Below are 24,873 nucleotides of genomic sequence, written 5' to 3'. Positions count from 1 at the left end.
ATTCTAGGGTTGGAGGCTTTGTTTGGGGTTTTAGGGGCACCACTCTCTCTTTCTCTCTCACTTTTTTCCCTTTCTTTAATGCATTTATTTTTTTCATTTTTTTTCATACATACAAATTAATTATCATATCAACTACATTAATTTTCATAATACAACAATTCAATATTTCCATTTTTAAATTTTATACTAAAATTATGAATTGGGCAAGATAGGAGAACTATAATTGTATTTCAGTCTACCAATTTTATATATCTATCTCTCTTAATAAAAAGAATTTTTGTTTGAAATTAATTAGAGCAGCTTATTTTTTTAGTTCAATCTTAATTTTGTTCTCTTAAATTAAATATTTGCTCTCTTTTATTCTTGAATTTATTTGAGAATTTTTTTTTTTATTTATGATATTTAATAGTTTACTATGTATATATTTATTGCCGGTTAGAAGTAAACGGTTAATTAATTAACATAAATGTTAATTATTATGCGTTACAATTGAGATAAGGTGATTTAAGTTCCTTATTTGATCTTGGATTGAAAAAAAGATTTTAATTACATAAAAGTAGAGAAAAACATATTCTTCAACTTGTTGGAAGAAAGAAACATTACATACAAATGATTAAATGTAAATTGAATATATTGTGCACATAAGCATGAGAGGGGGTTAAACTTGATTATTCAATTTTAAATGATTGTTTGAAATTTATTTTATCTGAATATGTCGTAAGTTTTAATATTGGATAAGAAAATATCTACTATAAATAAATTTGTGACTGAATTAATATTTTGTATAAAATTCAATTCATATTAAAAATATTTTTAAGTAAGTAAGTTCTCAATTATTTTTTTCACATTTTCTTCCTGGAATAATATGTAAAGTTAGGTTTATTTTTTGTTACCAAATTTTGAATGCATTTTATTAAAACTAGTATTTTGGGTCACATTTTTTAACTCTCTTTTCCTTCACATAGAAACAAAAAGTGTTTCCCATTCTTTTTATGAGTTCAATAAGTATTACCTTTTTCAACTTTTAATATCTCTTTTCTTAAGCTCTTTTTTTCTTTAGTGAAGCTTGTGCTACAAAAACTTTTTGGATATACATTTATTGTTGATTACACACAAATTTCTTATTGCTATATTACAAAAATTACAAAAATATTATTTTCATCATATTTCAAACTAATAATCTAATTTAATGTCTTTTGTATAAAAGTTTACTTCAAATTTAGCTTATATGGGATGCTTGTTTATTTATTGAAATTGAACTTTTAGAATCCGAAAATTCACAATAATTTACGTATCCTTTTTATGTTTGAGTTAAGATGTTCTGAAAAAAATAAGTTTCTTAACTGACAAATTAATATTGTGAAGACTGTGTTTTGGTAATGAAAAGTAAGACAAATTAATCAAGACTCGTGCTAGTTTCTTTTATCATGAGAAAATGTTAAAAACTTGACTTAATTATACTTTTTATCTTTTAAATTTTGAGTGAATTTAGTAAATCTAGTTGGCTTCTTAAACGAAATATTTTAGTTCAAATTTTAAAAATTACTATTTTAATTACTAAGTTCTTTTAAGAGACAAATAAGTGCATTAATCGCTTAGTCGTAATCAATAAACTTATGAGACAAAGTGTATTTTTTCAAATTGGAGAATTTAAATAACTATTGTAAAATTTGAAATATTAAAATCAGGTACATTATTTATAACTTGGTAAACTAAAAACATAATTAAAAAAAAAGGAATAATAACAAAATTTCACAAAATTATTGTAGAAGAAAAATAGTTACAATTATTTTAAGGAAAAAAATTACAATATATATATATATATATATATGAATTTCCAATGAGAGTTCAAAATTATTTTAGTTAGAAAGTTACAATAAGTATATCAAACCAGTCAAAAGATGTGACGTTTTTTTGTCAAAAATAAAATTTTAAACATAAACGAACATTTGAACTGTACCAACCAAATTAGTATAGTACATTCTAACCATATTGATGGGTCTAACTTATCATATTGTGTACACATGGTTTTTAACAACGATAAGAAAATATTTTAAAAAAAAAATTAGAGTTGTTATTGATAAAGATGTTATTATTAAATAGAATTTAAATGATGATTATAAAAAAAATTATTATAATTGAGCTTAATAGCTACAGATTAATATAAAGTCATCATTAAGAAAAATTAGAATGTTTTAAAAATTATATAAATTACGAAATTGACAATAATTTTTATCTGAATCTTCGTTAAAATAAAATATGAGAATAGTTAGTCTACAACTTGCAAACAATATATTATTAGACAGGTACATTGATAGAGTCACTTAAGAATTTAGCTATTGTAAACAAATTAATGAATCCAAATCATAAATATATAGAACATACTTAAATACATAATAAGCTCTAAAACAATTATTATTAAAGTTTGTAAATAACTAAAAATTTAAACAATGTTTCAAACAAAATAAAAGTTATACAAAAGCATAATAGTATACAAATTTATATTAGTATGTCATATATACAAAGGTGTTATAAATACTAATAAAATATATTCAGTTTGTTTTTATATAATTCAATGCTTTTGAGTCTAACGATTGAGTTGTTAGAAAACGACAATATGAATTGAAGTTAGCATAATTCCATAATTAATAATTTAATTTATCATTGTATTTTTGGGTTATAGGTTATTACATATACACAATCTCTATCAATGTCAGCTTGTACAATGGTTGTCATGCACTGAATCGTTGATACATATAAGTGTCATATTTTAGTAATATTTTATATTAAAAGTCACACACTTATAATGTTTATTGATAAAATAACTTTAATTCAACCAATAATTTATGAATTTAAACCATTTTACATATTTTGTGATTATAATATGAATAAGAACAATTTATTCTCAAATTTGTGTTAGTTTCAGGATTCTATGGGAAAATAGAGATAAAATGGCTAAAACGGAACATATAAGATAAAAAGGAAAACTTGGAATATTCAAAACTCACCCAAGCAAGCTCACTCCAGTGGAACTCATCCAAGCAAGTAATGACTCGCTTAGGCGAGAAGTCACTTAATCAAGTCCAATTAGGTTAAATATAAGGCGTAAGACATAACCCTATATATCATTGGGAGAATATAAAGAGATAGAAAACCCTAAAGGAGGCAACTGCCAAGGAGAAACATCCTGGATCTTCTTTTATTGCTTCTCATGCTTGTAATGGACAACATGAGTGACTAATTTTTCCCTTTGGGATTGAAAGTAATATGTTTAAACTCTTATGTATTGAGGTGATATTTATCTATAATATTTAAGTTCTTGATTGATGATTGGTATTATCATTTTATTCTCAAAGCTTGAATTATGCATCATTTTGATCTTTAGATCTGACTGGAAATATTTCTAAGAATCTGACCTAAATGATAATACTTAACATATTTAAATGCTAGGAATATAATATATTTGAAATGTTATTTGCTTTATAACATTTGTTCGTAATGATAAGGAGTTTTATATATATGTGAGGAATCAATATTTATGAGACTCTCTTAATAATTTCGTATGCGAGAAATCAATATGAATGATTTTTATATGTGCATCAAAATCAAGACTGAATATTACAATCTTTTGAAAAAATACATACGAGTGAGAAAGATGAACCTCAATCCCAATTTTTCCAATTGAATCACACTCATCTTTTACTTTACTTTATTTACATTCTTGCAATTCATCATACACAACAAACTTTCATATACTATTTTCTATTTAGTAAATATTATATACTTGAGAATTCAACTGTTCATTGTGGGTTTGATATCCATCCTTAAGGACAAATTTATTACTTCTGACACGATACACTTGTCGTAAAATAGTCATCAATGACGTAGTAGTCGCACTTAAAACCTCCAATTTGTTTTTTACGCTACAACCTCAAAATAAACATGATTAGACCAATCAATGACTTACAAAGTGAATGAACATATTTAATTTAAATACCTTGAGGTGTATCCACGTGAGCTTTTGTGATCTTACATATGGTCTTCCACTCAATATTTTATATCTAAAGTAAGAACTAAAATAACAAGATTTAATGTTAGAATACATGATATTATGCAAGTTTTGTTATGCTCCATCAACTCTCATTTCTCTTATTGTCTCTTTTGTCTTTCACAATGTCTTTGTGTGTAGTTAAGTATGATATGACCTCATATGTGTTATTCAATATATACAAATGTGCCTATAAAACCTCTTCTTTTTAGATTGTTTACCACATGTACACCCTTTGAACATTTATTTATTGATCTATGAGAGTGCCAACATTTGTCAATAACTCATACAAATTTTGCTTCCTCTACAATGTATCTTTCAATAATAGAATCTTCTAAACGATATATCGATTCTTCAGATATCCCCTCAAAATATGCATGTATCATTCAACTAAGTACATCTATCACATATAAGTTGACCCACACAATCTGATTTCTCTTACAAGATGAACAACCAAATGCACCATGATGTTAAAAAATGACGGAGAAAAAAACATCTCTAATTGACATAAGGTAATAATAATCTCTTCTTCAAGTTCATCCAACTTTTGAAGGTCAATAGTTTTACTACATATCAAATTAAAAAAGGAACACAATCGAGTTATAATAAGTCTTTGTATTTTTTGGCAAGATTCCACAAATAGCCATATACAATAATTATTGCATTAGAACATGACAATCATGATACTTTAAGCCAATCAGATCCAAGTCATGCAAATATACAAGACTCTTAACATTTGAATAGTAGTTTTAAAGTATCTTAGCAACTTTAAGACATTGACAAAAACTTGTTCTCTCCTTTTTAAATAGAGTGTAACATGTTGTGGGCAAATATGTACACTTACCAACATCTTGTGGTATCAATTCCTCTTGTATATTCATCTCAAATTCAAACGAGTATTAACATCATCCTTCATCTTGCCTTAATGTTGAGAAGTGTTCTAATTAAGATATCATACAAATTCTTTTCTATGTGCATTGCATCTATACAATCTCTCACATCTAACTTATACCAATATAAAAGATTAAAAAAAATGACATCTTCTCTCGTATGTCAGTCAATTTCCTTCTTCTTTGTTTTTTCGAAAATCACATTTTTTTAAAAATTTTCATAAATCTCAATTAGTTAATTCAATGGGACAAATGTCATGTTCTTGGTGTTCATTAAAGACTTTTTCTAATCTACGATATGGATGACATTGATTTAGAAATTTAAGATGTTGAAGATACATTGTCTTCTTTCCATAATCCATATTTAAAAGTTCCCATTAATTTTTTTACTCATAATTAATACATAATTTTAGTTTTTAAAAAATAAAGTATTGTTTACAACTCAAAGAGAGGACAAGAGTTAAAGGAGATAAGAATCCTTTTTTATATAAAGTATTGACCCTAAAATGTTCTAGTTAGGCTCCCACCAATGGATTAGTCACTATTTGTTTTTGGGTACAATCTGTTCTTAGATTTGCTGTGAAGGGTTGCATCAAACTCATTGATTTGCTATTGTTGAGCTTCTGATGAGTTGAAATAGTATCCAATGTGACAGATTGGTTATGGTTGAGGATGAGTTCATTAATTGCCAATTTGTAGAAGATGAATTCATTTCCCAATGGATATGTGTTGATATTTTATGAGTTTGGACCAAAATGTTGCTGCCTTGAATTCTATCAGCAACTTAGAAATATAATACAAATATCTCATAGTTCAATGACAAAACCTAGTTTTTGTTTTTTTTTTCCAAGTATCTTGTTTTAAATGTTTTAAAAAGATAATCTTGTTTGAGATTTTTACTAGACACTTTATTTTAAAGGCATGGATTATGAACTGAGTATAACATCATTTTTATTTTATCTCAAATACATTATTTTTATTTTATTTTATTTTTATCTCAAAATTCTTTTAAAGTCTTCTGTGTCGCGGTCTAACATATTTTTCTGATTCTTTTAACTATTTAATCTTTTCATAGGTTTTTAAATGTTTTGGCCAAAAAAGAGAAGATCTTTTAAAAAAAATATTTGGAAACTTTTCAAGCCACAATTTCTTTCTTCTTCAGTCACTCTTCTTGAAAAAAAAAAATACTAATTCCTATGATAAATTAATCTAATTAATTTGTCAAAAATATTATTCCATAAGTTAACTATATTTTATGGTAAATATCAAAGTCAATAAACAAAATGAAACAAATTAAAGTAATAATTACCAAACTCAGAAGACCTAAGTTAAGAATGACTCTAAATTTGATTTTACTTTTTAATTTTAATATCATATAATAACAATACAAATTTTATTATTTTTTTCTCATTTCTCCAATGTATAACTTGTTTCAGAAAAATATTATAACTTATACAATTTATGATTTTCAAATTATAACTTGTTTTTATAGTTGTAGTATGAAAGACAAATTATGGATAAATAATGAAACAAACTTTTTAAAATAATGTGGACTATGTTATTTTTACCTAAAACGAATTCATTCTAGAAATTTTAAAATATCAAATTAATTCACTTCTTTTTAGTTTGGTTCTATTTTGTCTATAAGAAGGTGGGAGGAGTAATATAAATAAAGATGTATTTCAACTTAAACTTTATAAACAATACCTTTTTTATAATTCAACACTTTTTTAGATGAATGTGAGTATGCTGGTTTAAAATTAATGTCCAAAATCGAATTGTTTAAACACGGCTTAAGTTTAGGGTTAGGGTTAGACGGTAAAATCTATTTTTGACCTAAAGAATAGAATTATTAATAAGATTTGATTTATTTCTCAATTCAAATTAAGATGGTTTAAAAAATTTCTAGCCGTTGGGAAATTGAAACAAGAGTTGAGAATCTGAATTAGAAAACATATTAAAGCAGTGTTCTTGGTAGATGAATTTTCTTGAAAAACACTCAACGGAAAAAAGCATGATACTGATAAATGATAGTTGTCACGAAGTAACTGGGCACAGAAACAAAGTTCCAATAAGAAGAAGTGGAGACAGAGAAGGATGGAATCCGATGAGAAAAAGCTTAAACGGCATTAATATGTGTTTGGTGTGAAAGGGAGGGTTAGCGTAACACTTAGAATTTCGTGAAGAAAAATGAAGAAAAAGAAAAGTTGAAAGGTGTGAGAAATGGCATGAATGCGATTAGATCCAGGTATTCAGAAGAGTGATGATTGGATTTTAGAAGTTATCAGGGTACTACCCAATAACTATAAACTCTGTCTCTTTTCATTTCTTACTATGAACAAGGCTTCTTCATTCACCGTTTCTTCCACCAATATTAGCTTCGGGACCAGAACATCCAAACACAGTCTATAATCGCAGCGTGAGTTTAGCTTTGAGCTGTGTCAGCCCTTAACCACCACACAGCATCTTTCTATCTTTTTAATTTCTAGGGTTTCTGTCTTCAATAGTTAAGACATTCAAAAAATGACAAATATCTTTTATATTACCATTCATATATAAGATACGTTAATCAGATTCCCAATGGTTGGTTTTCTAATAAAATATATTACTTTTAAACTTGCATTATAAGAGAAAATTTTGTGACAATTGATTCATTGAGATTACAAGTTTAGTTAAGCTAATTGGTAATGTTAGATATAAATATATCTTAAATTTATATATTTTGTTTATCTTAATTGACTCTTAATGAAAATTTAAAACTAATATATTTTATTAATTAATATTGTTGAAGTGAAACGTGTTTGATAAAAAAAAAGTGAGAAGAAAGGTAAGAAAAGTGGATGGATGACTTGGAGAAATAAGGAAAAAAAAACTAAACCCTGATAAAACCTCCTAACGGTAACTTAGCAAACATAAGCACAGAACTGCACAACACAAAAAACTACACACTGTTATTTGTTTCAAACAAGATATTTTAAAAAAATAATTTACCTTTTATTTTTAAGATTTTTTTAATCCAGTAACTCTCGATCTACTACTCTATTTTTTTTTTACTTATTTATTTTCTCTTAACTTTTTTCTTCTCTCAAGTAGTATCAATTTATTCTAAATACAAGCAATTTTAGTGTCCATATGTTTATGAGTAAATATTATATGGATAGATTAGAACATGAAATACCAAAGTTATACTTTTTTATAAAAAAACTGAAACTGTGCAATTATAATATTTGCGAACCAAGTATAGTTAAATCCAAAAGATTATTAAGAATTATTTTAATAATTATATACATACACTTTAAATTTTAATTTTAGAGTAAAACATTCAATCTATTAAATATTTAAAACAAAAATATATTTATTAGATATTTAAACAAAAAAAGGTTTATTTAAGTTAGTTATTTTTATAATAATAGTTATAATTTTATACTATGATACTAAAAAAATCAATAGATTCATAACTAACAATAATTAATGCAATAGCAATCAATAATTTAGAAAATTAACATTAGTTCATAGGAAACAAATGTAAAAGTCATATAATTACTGGAAAAACAAGTTAGGAGGCTAGTTATAAGGTTACTTCATACAATATGTTAATGTCCACTTTTAGTTAAAAAATATATAATGACAAATAAATATATTGATTAGTTATGATGAGAATTGTTGAGAATCCAATAATTGACGTTGTTTGTGGGGACAAGAAAAGAAAGTTAAGAAATTAAAGAAATAGTCACCAAGTTTGACATCAAGAAGTTTTTTGTTGGGAAAACGACTTTGCATTATGGAGACTTAAGATAGATGTCATCTTGATTCAACATGGTTGTGCTGATGCTCTGAAGGATGAGGCAAATATGCAAACGTTTATCTCTTAGAAGAAGAAAACTGACAATATCAACAAAGTTAAAAGCAACCATAATTTTGTGTTTTGGTGATAAGGCACTAAGAAAAGTCACGAAGGAGAAATTTTTTGCGTCAACGTGGGTGAAACTTAAGTCATTATATATGACTAAGTCTTTAGCACACAAACTCTGTTTGAAACAATAACCTGTATTAGTTCAGAATGACCGAGTCAAGAATGGTGGTGGAGCAACTAACAAATTTTAACAATATTTGAAGGATCTAGAGAATAAATATTAAGGTGAAGCTGGAGGATGATGATAATGGTTTACTTCTTCTTAATACCTTACCTAAAATGTATGAACGTTTTAAAGACACTTTGTTATTTAGGAAGGAACATACCATTGCTATAAAAGAGGTGCAAACCTCAATAAGGACTAAGGCACTTCAAAATTTTCAAAAGTCCAAGGGAAAGGATAATGTGTTGAGTCTGAATATTTCTAAAGGGAAAAGGAAAAAAAAAAAGAGTTATAAAGGGAAACAAGACGAAACAATACTCATCAAGCAATCTAGCATAAGTTGAGTGCTACAACTACCATAAGAAAGTCGCTTCAAAACAACTTATCCATAGAAGAAAAGAAATAGGAAAAGGAAGAAAACCCTCAAGAAGGAATTTGTTGATGTTGTTGTAATGTTTGATACCTATGAGTCTGTTGGGGTACTGGTGGTGTCTGTGTCTACTACACAAGAGTTGTGTCATGGATTCAGGATCATATATCACATGTATCTAGTGAAAGAATTCTTTGAGATCCTGGAATTGAAAAAAGGTGGAGTGATCCTTCTTTATAATAATAAAGTTTGTAAGGTGCAAGGCATGGGGTTTGTTAAATTAAAGATGTTTGATGATCAAGATATGTTGTTGCAAGAAGTGAGGTATGTTTCGGAGTTGAAGAAAATATTTTTTCAATAAGTATGTTTGATTATATTGGTTTAACAACCAAGATTGAACGAAGAGTGATGAAGATTCTAAGGGAAATGGGAAATGTCTACAGTTGTTAGGGGAAGAAGAAGAATAGCCTTACATTCTAGATGGTGCAACAATGATTGTGCGTGCGTCTATAGCCAGTCAGAGGATGCATGATAAGATGAAGTTTTGGCATATGAGGATGTGACACATTAGTGAGAAGGATTTGGTGGAGTTGGAGAAGCAAAACCTGCTAGGTGATGATAAGATGAAGGGGTTGGAGTTTTGTGATTACTGCATATAGGAAAAGTCTCATAGGTTGAAGTTTGAAACTTGTAAGCATGTATCCAATAGACCTTTTGAGTATGCTCATGCAAACCTATGGGATCCAGTGCAAGCTCAGACTCATAGTGAAGGATCTTGTTTCCTCACCATTATATATTATTACTCAAGAAGAGTATGAATTTATATCTTGAAAAGTAAGATTGAAACTTTTCATATGTTTAAGAGTGGCACACCATGGTGAGTAATCAATAGGGGACCAAATAGAATGTGCTAAGGACAGACAATGGTCTAGAGTGTGTTTCTGGGAAATTCAATAAGTTTTATAGGGTTGAAGGTATAAAGAGGCATAAGACGGTTGTAGTTACACCATAACAAAATGGGTTCATTGAGAGAACGAACAAAACTATATTAGAAAGGGTGGGATATTTGTGTTAGGGGTTGGACTGCCTAAGACCTTCTGTGAGAAGCTTCAAACACATTTGCCTACTTGATAAACAGAAGTCCATCATCTCTTCTGAATTTTAAGACTCCTATGTAAGTTTGTAGTGGAAGACCTACACATTATGAAAATCTAAGGGTATTTAGTGACTTATCATTTGCACATGTCAAGAAGGACTGGTAGTCATCGTTTTGCTATCAAATTAAAATGATTCCAGCGTAAACCTGTCTAATGCTAGAGAGATGATAGTATAATTGTGGTCAAATAACCTTAAGTCGTCTCCCAACAAATCCAATAGTGAAATCAGTAAATCAGTATTTAAAATCTATGTGCAAGCAAGAAAAGTTAGCAATAATAATAAAGATAAAAAGGTGTTGAGATAGTTGCGCAACAAATATAAAAGAAATTAAAACACCAATTAAAAAGCGGTTGATCCCCAAGTTCTTTTACCATTGAATTTTTCACAGGTTCTCTAAAGATTAATCATTTCTCAATCTTCTAACAGAGCTAAACCTGATTGAACATAGGCCAATCTTATTCAACTGGAACTCACCAGTAAAGCATGCGTTTACTGGTTTAATCACTATCCACTATGCTCCATGTGTATACTCCACGGGAATGCTTATCTCATCTCTCTTGAATAATGCACCCAAGAAATTAATTAGAACAATGTGAAACAACTAAGAAACCAAAGTTTAAGATAAGAAAGACTCTCAATCATGCGTTCAAGTACAACCTCTCACAAAAAAACTCAGGAGATTAGAATATTAAAACAACTGCTATAGAGAATTAAAAAAAAGAAACTTTTATTAATCAAAACCTCATAAATCAATGGGGAATTATAAAAGAATCAACCAAAAAGGTTTAGCGTTCCATGCGGAGGCAAAACAAAAGAATTACAAAGAATAAAAGAAACTAAGAAAACCCTATGAAGGTCCCCTCTTTCTCTTTAAAGCCTGTGTCTTTTTATAGGTTTTTCTACTCCAAGGATCTTGGGGAAAATATTATGGTTTAGATTTTGTTAACAGTTTCTCAGTTTCCAACTTTCTAGAATTCTTGTATTTTGCAGAAGATTTGCTTCCAATTCTGTTTCTGAGATATTGTAGATTTTATTTTCTCCCTCTTCTCCTCATGTTTGTTTTTTTTGTTTTGATTCAAAGAAGCAACTTGGACTTTTGCATATTTGGCCAATTCACAAAGGTAGACACTTCCTTTAAACCATTTACTATAAAAACACAAAATTAACAAAAATAATTGTTAAGGCCCAAATAAACCCAATTATATGAATATTAATTAAAACAATAAATTTATTTATTATTATAGTCCAATAATCTATGATTAAAGATATTGAGTGTGAAGAAATATATGCTCATCAAGGACCAATTAGAAGCATTAGGTGTATCTTCATTAAATACGTATATGGTGTGATGGGGTACAAATTGTGGAGGTTGAAGCTTGGAGAGGTTGTGAGGAGAGACGTCACGTTGAATGTGACTCAAATAGATATGATGTGTAAAGATCTGGAGAAAGGGAAGGAGAGAATCCATGTTGAGGTACAACCTTCTATTGATGGAACAGATTAGTTGGAAGCATTAGATGATATTCACCAACCTTCTATGTCTCACACGAGAAAGCCTAAACTTTCAGAGGTTGATTCCGACTATCAGCTCTCACGTGATAGGGAGAGGAGAACAATCAAACTTACACAAAGGTTTGGATATGTTGACCTTACCAACTATGCTTTGATAACAATTGTAAAGATAGAATATTCGGATCCTAGAATCTTCTATATGGCTACAGAAAGTGCCGAAGATCAGTAATGGTAGATATCCATGGAGGAGGAGATTGAGTCTTTAAGGAAGAACCACACATGTACACTTGTTGATCGACCAAGAAACCAAAAGGTAGAAGGATGCAAGTGGGTGCTCAAGAAGAAGAAGGGAATACCAAATGTGAAAGGTCAAAAATTTAAGGTTAGACTAATGACAAAAGGTTTTACACAAATGGAGGGAGTAAAATATAATAAGATATTCTCACATATGGTAAAAACATGTTCTGCAAAGATTTTAGTGTTTATTGTTAATAGTACAATCTGGTGCTTGAATAATTAGATGTGAAGACAACTTTTTTGCATGGTATTTTGTAAGACATTGTCTACATGCATCATCTAGAGGGATTTGTTAAAGAGGAGGGGAAGGTTTGTCTCTTGAAAAAATCATTGTATGGATTGGAACAAAGTCCAAGGCAATAGTACAAAAGATTTGATGACCTTCTAAGATAGATGGGGTTAAAAGGAGTAGTTATGATAGTTGTGTCTATATCCTCAAAAGAGAACAAAAGTTTGTGGTGTTCTTGCTCTTACATGTAGGCGATATCCTTACAGCCAGCCTCTATACTGTTGAAGATGGATGAAGCTCATCTCTACCTAGTCTTAGTGTGTTTGATGTAGATGTTAGCTAGGTTGCTTTGTAGGTTGCTATATGTCTTAGATGATCTTGTTCTTTAAGGTTGTGTGTATTCAAGGTTGCCTTTTGCTGCATGACCCATCCTAGATGCCAAATCAAGGTAGTAAGATCAAGCTCATGATGTGGTTAAACGGTTTTGGAAAAGCTTTTTAACATTTTCTTAAATGGTTTGATTCAGTACAAAAATAAATCTATTTTATTGAGAAGCAAACAGTTTATTTCTTCTCTGTTAAAGGCTTTTCGAAATTCTGTTAGGGCACCAAAGGTACAACTCAGTCTGTTATTTCAGTTAAGCTGAGCTGGCAGCTTTATCATCTTTTAACCTGTTGTTTTTCAGAATGAATCTGTTGTTTTGCTGACTGCTCTGTAACTGTTTTTTTAAAAGTGGTTAGAAACTGTTCTCTATAAAATAAAATGCCCTTCTCACGTAAAGGGATGCTGAACAATCACAGTTTTAACAGAGATACAACATTTTGTGTGTGAGAAAGTGAATTGAAAAGGTTTTGCAAAGGTTTTTCAAAAGGGAAATACATGTGAGCTTGTTCTTGAAGAACCTTGTGCTGGATGAAGGTGCTGGTACTGTCTTGGAGCAAATAGAACAACTGGTTTATGTTCTTGCAACATTGTTTCAGGTGTAATCTTTTCCTTATTCATTCTTGTATTGGTTTTGAGCGTTAGTCACTCTAGATAGGGTTTCTTGGAGTGCAAGGTATGCTGGAATAGTGTTTTTCAGCTTTGATTGTTGAGGTTCTTGAAGGGTTCAAGAACTACTGTGTGTTTGTAATTGATTGTATCAGTCTTTAGTGGATTACACCTTGGAGTGAGGTGAACTGGACGTAGCTCTTGATGAGTGAACCAGTATAAAAATTCTTGTGTGTTTCTTCTCTCATCCCTGCTCTTAATTCTGTAATTGCACATAATCTGTCAAGAAAGGAATCTGTTATTTTGAAACTAAATCTGTTAATTCTGGACCTGGTTAAATCTGCCGCTCTAACTTGTTAATCAATCCTCTAATCATAAATCAAGCTGCTGTGTGAATCTGTAATAGGATAATAAGGGTGAACTGGTTCCTTTAACTAAACTGTGACATTTGGTTCATCACTCTAGATGGACTATGCTAAGTAAAAATTGATTAATCTTGTACCTTAAACTGCAACTTTATAAACTGAGAAAGTTAATCAATTTGGTTCTGGTATTGCTGCTGGTTGATCTAAACTGTGTTGATCTTGGTTTGATTGTGCTAGATTCATCTGTAAAAATAATCTATTCCATTTAATATCAATATGTTCTTTTCACCTCTGTTACATAGTAAATTAGATTGTTTTGCGAAAATTTGATAAACTCAATTCACCCCTCCCCTCTTGATCTTAGACACTGCTTAACTCTAACATATACAAATGAATTGGAGGAGCTCAAAGAAAAATTAAGTTTAGAGTTTGAAAGGAAGGATCTTAGTTCCGCAAGGCATATACTTGGAATGGATACAAAGAGACCAAGTGGTTGGGATACTACATCTGTCTCAACATGAGTACTTGCAAAATGTGGTTGAGAGTTAGGATGTATGAATATAAACATGTCAGAACAACTTTGGGACACCACATAAAGCTCTGAATTGCTCAAGCTCCCAAGACTGAGACATTTATCATTTTATTTATTTATTTGATTTATAGATTTATTTTCTCACTAAGGTGCACTAAGGTCTCACTAAGGTCATTTATTTTATTTATTTAAATTATTTAACCTATCTCCAGTTATAAATTGATCCATTTTATTTATTTAAATTATTTAATTTATCTTTATTTATACGCTGGTTCATTTTATTTATTTATATTATTTAATTTATCTCTAGTTATGCACTAGTTCATTTTATTTATTTATATTATTTAATTTATCTCTAGTTATGCACTAGCCCATTTTATTTATTTATTTAGATTATTTATTTATCTCCAGTTATTCATTGATTTGTTTATTTATTTAGATTATTAAATTTATCTCCAATTACACATTGGTCCAATTTTTTATTTATATTATTTAACTTATCTCCAATTGAGTACTAATTCACTTTATTTAATTATATTTATATTACTTATGTTATCTCACTAATATACCTATATTTTTTTATTCATTATTTTTTTTTATTTTGAAAAATAATTATGATCAAAATAATTTAAAAGTTTATAGAAAACAATGATTTGATAACATTATAGTTGGAAGTTTGACCTTGAAGATTTAAATGAGTGAATATTTTCAAGATGAGACGATCTTGTGTTACTTTGTCAACCATGGTAAAACTCATTTATTGTGACTAGTCACTGCAAAATTAATTCAAATCTTTCTAATATGAAGTAAAAGGAATTATATTAATGAAATTGTAAAAGATGATTTATATATTATATTAATATGATATTATTTTACATGATATTTGTTCTCACTTTCCTATTCTACTCTTTGTACATGATTTTTTTTGTTAAATATCACATAAATAGATGGAGGCACCTAATTACTTCCATTCTCCATAGTCTTTTGAAGAACTAGTTGAAATATCGTTGATAATTCAGTTACTTTTCGAGGGACCTGACTTTAAACATTGACATTTGTTTCTATTATTAATAAATAGTTTTTAAATTATTATCTAGTTAGTTATCAAGGTTTTAAACAAGAACTTTAGAATCTAAAGTAGTTGGTAACTAAAATCTTGATAGTTAAAATTTTAGTAGCTAATTAGATACCAATTAATTTATAAATTTTATTAATAATAAAAATTTCTTTAAATATCAATAATTTTTTTAGTCTCTAATATAACATCTAATTTATTTAATATAATAACTAATTATTCTGTCACTAAAATTGATATGTCTATTTAATATATTCTTGTTGTAGTGTTATGTTAAGACAAATCTATAGTCTAATGCCTTAAATATATTTGACTGTTTGTTAACATACCACTACAAGAAAATCATGAAATAGAAACCAATTTCTAGAAACCAAAATAATTAGTTGCAATAGTAACTAAATTAGAGACCATTTTAGAAACTAAAAAGAAATTTGGTTTCTAAATTATTTTCTATGATAATAATTTAGAAACCAATTTTTTTTTAGTTTCTAAAATGGTCTCTATTTTAGTTCCTATTGTAACTAATTATTTTGGTCTCTAAAAATTGGTTTCTATTTGATGATTTTCTTGTAGTGTACAAAATTTAAAGATATATAATTATATTAGGTCTAAAAATAATTTTTGATTCATATATTTTTTCAAATGATATAATATCTTAAACTCAATGAATCATAAATTTACTTTAATCAATTCAAAAGTTATCATTAGCTACTTTACTTAGGTTAATATTATATTTGAAATTTTATTTATGAAATTGTTTTTTTTATTTCTAATTTATTTTGTTCTTGTTCTTGCTGAAAATCAATTAAATATCTTAGTTTTGGAATAGTTAAGATGATGTGATTAGTTAATCTTGTAATATTAATAAATCCTACCAAGTTTTTTGTTTAAAAAAAACTTGAATGAAGCTACTTTTATATTTCTAATATTCTAATTTTTTATGAATTTAAAAATGTGTATAAAATTATAATATAATAATAAAGTAGTAATGAAAAAGAAGAATATGAGGGTAATTTTGTTGAGATTTTTGATAGGTAGAGTTGAAATTGGGTTGAGTGTTGAGATCTTAAGTATGTATATGGTGGGTCAGTTTCCAAAAGCAAGGAAACAAGGTAATTAAGGTGATTAAATTCATCTTTCTCATCCAACTGCTAGAACAATGATGGATTGGTCTTCTCATAACATGCATGCCCCCACACCACAATTAATCCATCTTACTCCCTCACCATAGATAGATGTCATGTGTCATGGAAACCACACTCCTTGGCAAAATTGGTGGGATGGAAAGAAGATGACAGTGAGACACACAAGGTGGTCCAAATCAACTTCAAGGAATCAACTCCCATGACCCACCATTCCTACTCAAAACTCATGCTAGTTTCAAGTTAACCTTCTACTTATAGGAAATTGGATCAATATTCAAGAAAATTCAAATATATTCAATTTTAATTCTTTTTAATTTAAATCTATTAAATTTCAATAAAATAGTTTGATTTCATTAATTAATATAAAACTTTTAATATTACATGATATTTAATATTTAAAAATAGTAAATCATTAAATATAAACAAAATTGAGAAAAAAATAGTTACTATTGACTAATAAGATACTATTTTAGAAACTAAAAATATTGGTATTTAAAGCGATTTCTATTATTAGAAAAAATTTATAAAATAAATTCTGAATTGGTATCTAAATTAACTTCCAAAGTTTTATCTACTAATATTTTAGATTCTAAATTAGTTTTTTAAAAGACGAGATCAATTTAGAATATAGAGTGGTTAGTATCTAAAACCTTTGTATTTAATGATTATATATCAATTTAGAAACTATTTTATAAGTTTTTATTAAATAATATAAACTACTTTAAATACCAATAATTTTATAAGTTTATAAAATAATATCTAATTTGTTAATATAGTACCTAATTATTTTAGTCTCTAAAAATATTATTTTTTATTTAATAATTTTGTTGTAATTAAAAAATAAACATTGATAAATAATCATATTTATTATGATGACCAACAAATTTTTGAGTTCAAAAAATAACCTCAACCAACTTTTGGTCAAAAAATATTTTTGCTCAAGATTGGGAAAAAAACAAAACTTCACTAATATAAACTAAAAATAATCCTAGTTAATGTTAACAAAACAAAATCATCTTTGACATTAGCTGAAAAATAGCATTGATGTTAACAATAAAAATACTAACTAGTGTGGATTCGTAAATAACATTAATCTACGTCAATAAGAAAAAATCATCATGCAAACATCACTTGGAAAATAATAGATTTAACTTTATTATAAAAGAAACTTTAGAAACATTAGTCAAATGTTGTCAAGAATATCTTGACTAGAAAAAGTCAACAATGTCCTATTTTTAACCAAGATGATGATTAATCAACTACTAACTAATGATATATCAATTGAGTTAGCAGAGACTATTAAAAGAAAAAATATAAGTCTAAGAGAGAAAAAAAGTAACTTTTTTTTTCTAATTATTACTTTTTTAAGTGAAATTTAAAGTTATCAAATTTAAAGTAATTAAATTATTTACATAAAATTTAAAATTTTAATTTCTTTTAAAAATTTACTCAAACAAAATATTTTATCATTATAAAATTTCTTCCTTCAAACGCACTATACGACATTTCTTAGTTTGATTCCATTCTTTTGGGAGTTAGTACTCATAAGTTAACTTTTGAGAAGATTGGATTTAGTATAGGTTTAAGTTTCAAGTCTTTGTAAATATTGATTATCGAAAGAAGAAATTTTATTATAAGTACTATAAAAAAACGTGAGTGCAAATAATAAGTCGATAATTTGTAAAATATATAATATTTAATACTTTTAATTTATTTTTGTTCTAGTTTTTAATAAAATTCTATTTATTTTTATTTTTTAAATTCAACTTATGCTTTTAAGCACGGATCCTCTTGAAAATGATACGTATTGGAACAAGGAAGGATCATTTTCGAAGAGTTTTAGTCCTAAACTCCATACAACCAGTGATCTTATTTAAAAAAATTATATATAATTACTTAAAAAAATTACCTATATTTTATCCCCTTAATTGGGATTATCTCCAATTAATACTAAAAGAAATTATTAAATAGCAAGTCATTATATTGACAATATAAATCTATTTTAAAAACTAAAAAATTATTTATATCTAAAGTGATTTTTATTATTAATAAAAGTTTATAAAATGATTTTTAAATTGATATTTAAATTAACTACCAAAGTTTTTAGGGACTAATTTAGAATATAAAATATTTAGTTAAAATATTGGTAATTAATAATTGAATATCAATTTAAAAACTATTTTATAAATATTTATTAATAATAAAAAATATTTTAGATACTAATAATTTTTTTAGATTATAAAATACTTTTTAATTCATTTAAATAGTAACTAATTATTTTAATTTTTAAAATTAGTTTTTATTTAATAATTTTTTAAATATAAAAATACATGTTAAAAAAGTGTAATATTTAGTTTGCCACAGTTGATGAAATTGCATGTATGAGTAGAAAATTAATATCTTGAAAGAGTTGTCTGGTATTTCTCCTCAGACACATGAACCTTCTCATTCAATCATTTGTCTAAACGTTTCAAGGATGCATTTATGATGTTGCACAGTTTAGCAACAACTACTTTCAAGATAGAAGATACGTCAACTAGATTCTGAATGACATAAATTCAATATCCTTTAGAACTTTGCTAATTACTGCAAACAGGTCATTGAAGCCAAGAAAGGTGGTAGTTCCAAAATATTTCATCATCACAAATGCATGGATCTTTCTGAAGATCAAAGCAGGTAGTGTAGGTTGAAGCATGCACAAAGACAACAATTTGAAAAAGTAAAAAAAATCATTTGAATATTGTTAAAAATGAAAAATCTACTTCTAGCACATACATGGTGTTTTCTATTGAGGAGACACCAACAAAGATATACCAACACTATCTTTGCTTCATCTAATGGGTAGAAAGGAAACAAAAAGGAAGGCAAAACTAAAATCAAAAGCAAATGACAGAGACAGAAGACACACTTAAGAATATTTATTTGCTATGGAATTGAAGATAATTAAAACTAGAAGAAAGAGAAAGCATTCAAGTTAAAGGATAGAGAGACAAAGCCAATATCATGAAATAGTATATGACATAACTTGAAAAAAAAAATGCATGTATAACATTATGTAACTTTTATTTGTTTAATAACCTTAGATATTTTAGTAGCTTTTTAATTGTTTATGTAATATTTTGTATTGCTTTTAGTATTTTTATTGTTGATAATAACCTATGTTAGTTATTATTTCAATAAATTATTTTAAATTTGAGGTACTTTTGATTTCAAGCATATTGCTGATAGAAAAAAAATATGGGTATGAGTAATCTAGTAACATATATTACATGGTAATAATTAAATAAAAATTAATTTAAAAAAGAAAAATTAATTATTATATTAATTAAGTTAGATATTATTTTCTAAATTAAAAATTATTTATATCTAAAATAGTTTTATTATTAATAAAAATTTATTTAGTATCGAAGATTAGGTAACAAAATTTTAACTACTAATTATTTTATATTCTAAATTAATTATTATAAAAATTAATCTAAAATTTAAAATAATTAGTAATTATATATTATTAACTAATATTAGATATTAATTTATAAATTTGTATTAATAATTTTTAGTTTATAAAATAGTATTTAATTTAGTAATATAATTTTTTTTATATAATCTCTATAATGGTTAATTATTTTAATTTTAAAATTAATTTATATTTAATATTTTGTTATAATGATAAGGTATGGTTAGTTGCACCGATATTATTGTGTTCATGATGTGGTAAGTGACACAAATATTGTATAAAGATTATATTAAAAATCATCCTCTCTTCATCTCTAAGCACAACGCTTACCCACTAATGAATTTCTTCCATGTGTTGAAGAAAATTATGATATACATACACGGAACTAAAATAACATATATATTTATTATTATTACTATTAACTAAAAGGTTTATATTATATATTATTAATATTCATAAATTAATGTTAATAATATTATTAAAATAATTAATAATTTAACAAATATAAATATATTGAGGATAAATATATAAAAAGAAGCTTCATGGAAAATATGAGATTTAACTTCTAACTAAAACTTAATTTTATAATATATACTTTTAACTAATTTTTTTTTAAAATACTTATATCATATTTAATATGTTTATTTTTTAAATATCAATACTACATTTATTAAATTAGTAGTTTATCAATAAATATAGCAATAATCTTACAAATATTATTATAAATAATTTGTTAATAAAAAATATATATAAATATATATTCTTTTATTAGAATCAACGTTGTATAAGATGATGTTAAAAGATACTATAAGAAAATCACAAATTAACTAGGATTGTTCACTCACACATCCTTTGCAAATTTAAAGTTGTAGGGGATAAATCTTAGCTAAATTCAACTCTTTAGTTAGTGAGGAATAAATATTGTCATTATTTCCTCACAAACTCTTTCACTAGTTTCAGACAATTTTTTTTTTTCATTATTTCTCATAAAAGTTACAAATAATTCATGCTAATTTATAATCATTGTCTCGTAAAGACACACAAAACCTTCTCGATCTTTCAACATAATTTCATCACAAATATATAATTTTACAACTTTCTTGTTATTTTCTATGTCCTCCCAAAAACATTATTGCCAATTCTTTGTAATTTCCTAAAAAAAATGTCTCTGTTAATCCTTTGCAAATCCCTCTCATTATGTTTATTATCATACGTAGTTAATCTCCAGTAAATTCCTTGCAATATATATTGACCATAATTAATCTCTTGTCAATTTCTTGCAAAATTTTTCTTTCAAATTTTTCTACCTATTTAATTTTATAATTCATCATCAAAAATTAATTAAAAATATTTAATATTTTAAGATTTAAAATAAAATTTTTCAAATTCAAGTTTAAATTGGTCCAAAAATCAATAATATCTTACAAAATCGACATACTTAATTTCTTACTCGATAATTAACCTACACTAATAAAGTTATCGTTGCAACCTTGATCTTTGGTAACTATTTTACGACAAGTGTATCGTGTCAAAAGTAATAAATTCTTCATGAGGATGATATCGAACTCACAAGGAATATCTTTCACTAAGTATAAGAGTATGTACAATAATTTAATTTGAAAGATATTGACATAAATTTACGTGAAAGTTAAATGAAAACAAAATAAATGAGTAAAATAGTTCAATTAAGAAAATTGGGAATGTGGTTAATCCACTCGTCTGAAGTTTTAAACATATAACATTTTATTTTGATTGATATTGATGCACATATAAAAATCATTCATGTCGATTCCTCGCATACAAAATTATTAAGAGAGTCTCCTAAATATCGATTTCTCGCATATTTATAAAAACTCCTTATCATTACAAATAGATGTTATAAAACAATTAACATTTCAAATCTATTCCTAGCATTCAAATATGTTAAACATTATCATTAGGTCAGATACTTAAAAGTACTTTCCAGTCAAATCTAAGGATAAAAATTATGAATAGTTTCAAGCTTTGAGAATAAAATGATAATACTAATCATCAATCAAGAACTGAATATTATAGATAAATATCACCTCAGTACATAAGAGATTGAACAAATTACTCCCAATTCAAATAAAAGAATTAGTCACTCATGGTGGCTATTACAAGCATGAACAACAAGAAAATAAGATCTAGAGCGTTTCTCTTTGACAGTTGTCTCCTTTAAGGTTTCCTTCCTTTGGTTCCTCCCAATGATCTCAATGATGTTTAGGGTTATGACTCACACCTTCTATTTAATATAATTGGGTTTGGGCTAAGTGACATATTTATTCATAATATATCATTTTGTTTCATCTCTCCTTAAATTCCTAAAAATAACACAAAATTGGGAATAAATCATTCTTATTCATTTCACAATCCAAAAATATGTAAAAATGTTCAAATTTCTAAATTAGAGGTTGAATTATAATTATTTATCAATTAAAGTTCATAAGTGTTTATCTTTTTGTATGAAATATTACTGAATTTTGACATTTATCAATCCTAAGTGGGTTGGTTTGTTGGTGGTTGAACTCCTTGAAGTATTTGACTCAAAATTGTTGGCAAAGTTTGCAATAGATATTAATGTGTCGTTTATATATAAGTGTTGTTGTGAGAGGAGGTACAATCTTTGAAAATGGAGCATGTGCAGGTCCAAGATTTAAGTTACAACCCAACCCATGAACTTTTTTCTCCTTATTTTTACTTGAAGTTTTTAATCAAAGATCATAGCCAATCATAGGATGTGACACACTATCTTCTGCATATTTTTTGTGTCGACAAGCTTCATATTATTCCTGCAAAAAAACAAAAAGGTTTAGAAAAATAATGACATGCAAGAGTGACTGGAATTGTTTTACACATTCCATGTTTTGTGTTAAAAGAAAACAATTGATTCTTATAACATTTGAATTAATTTATATTGCATGAAGTGGTTTCTACTCTTCTATATCAGATGATGTGCATGGGAAGCAAAACTTTGTAACCAATAATATTCTCACTACTAATTTTTGCCAATAATATACTATTTTTAGTGCGGTGTAACTTAAAAAAAAAAGTTTGTTATACATTCCCTGTGAGAAATTTGACGATTCTATTCTAATTCATGCAATAAAGTATGAAACATCTTAACGTATAACCTACACTAGAATATTATTTTCATTCCTGAAAGATTATATGAATAGACCTTAAAATAACCGTGCAAGTAACCATATTGCTCAATGTTATAGTTGCTTATATTTGAGAGAAAAATTAGTGTAGAAAGAAAACATATATTGCGGCGGAAATATGCCTTATTGGCTCAAAATTTACTTGTGAAGTAATCATGTTTTGGTAATTAAACTATAGATGTAATGAATTAACTTGCGCCAATGATAATAACCAAAACCCTAAATCAAACTTAAAAGATCAAATAGTACCATCGTCTCTTTTCCATTTTTGTTATTGAAGAATATTTATTCATGATGTAATTTTCATTATCCATCAAAGATCATATATGTTTTGGTAACTATATTGCTCAATGTTATAGTTTTTTAAAATTTGAGGAATAGATCAATGCAAAAAGGAAACATATACCCATAATATACTCAATAGGAAGTATTATATTGTCTTAGTCTTGTAATACTGAAAAAAGATTAATATGATTGGAAATATATACTCATACAAAGAATTAAAGACTAGTACCACATTCTTTTAATATTGATTAACAAAAGTAAGTATGAATACCATGATTTTGTTATGTTGTTGAAAATTTTTAGACCATAAACCCTAAATCTTCATAGTTGAATCATCGGTCCATTCCAAATTTAATCTTTCAATCATTTAGGCTTGTGAAACCTTAAGACTTATATTTCATTGAATTTATCACTTTTCTTGCTTTTTCCCCTAAGCCTATGTAATTGATCAAGGTACTGATTCATACATGTCTTTTCCAAAACTTCCCTTACCATGAATTGATCATACTGTGATTCAAAATTATATTTTCTTTACACCAACACAACTAAATAATTATATATATCATAACATATATTTCTACACAAAAACACTCACATAGCATCATTTGGATGGCAAAAAGCTTATATTCAAACAATTAATACATCCAAAACATGATAAATTGATAAGTAAATTAAAATTTAATATAAATTATTTTAAATCTTTAAAACTTTCTTCAAAATGCATGAAGCAAATCAAAATCATTGCCAAAATCACACCATTACTTTAATCTCCTGCAAATTAAAATCATTAAGGACAAACTAAAATGCAAGTAAAAAAATTTGTGTCAAAAAGCAAAAATAATAAACTCTTCAAGGCCACTTAAAAATTAATTTGTATATACCTCACTACCAGGAATAAACTTATTTACCATCTATGTGTAGACATTTCAATTCTTAACTTGAATCCAAAATCCCTATGGACAAATAAAAGCTATTAATCTTTTAAATAGTATTATATATACCTTGGCTCTTAAATAAAATTAATTGTCCAAAATAACAAAACTAAATTAAAAATTTTGTTAAATGAGATTGTACATAAGTTTTTTTCTCTCCTTTGAATGTAGTATGACTACTTAGTATAATCACTTAGTCTCTCATTGCAATTGCCATTCTTTGACATCCATGGGGTTATGTGTGAAAATGATTGTTAAATTTATATTGGAAATAACTATAATCACCGCAGACAAATCAGATTTTTATGATGAAATGACAGTGTACCAAAATAT

General features: G+C 26.8%; 1 pseudogene; it reads right to left on the bottom strand.

Moving 5' to 3' along the window:
• Nucleotides 1-19,140: 19,140 nt before the first annotated feature.
• Nucleotides 19,141-24,103, bottom strand: LOC150025479 (uncharacterized; annotated as a pseudogene).
• Between the last annotated feature and the right edge of the window lie 770 nt (nucleotides 24,104-24,873).

Source organism: Phaseolus vulgaris, chromosome 8 (genome assembly GCF_051622355.1).
Source record: "Phaseolus vulgaris cultivar YP4 chromosome 8, ASM5162235v1, whole genome shotgun sequence".
Taxonomy (NCBI): Eukaryota; Viridiplantae; Streptophyta; class Magnoliopsida; order Fabales; family Fabaceae; genus Phaseolus; species Phaseolus vulgaris.
Note: the sequence above shows the minus strand (reverse complement) of the source record. Positions and strands in the feature narration are given on the sequence as shown.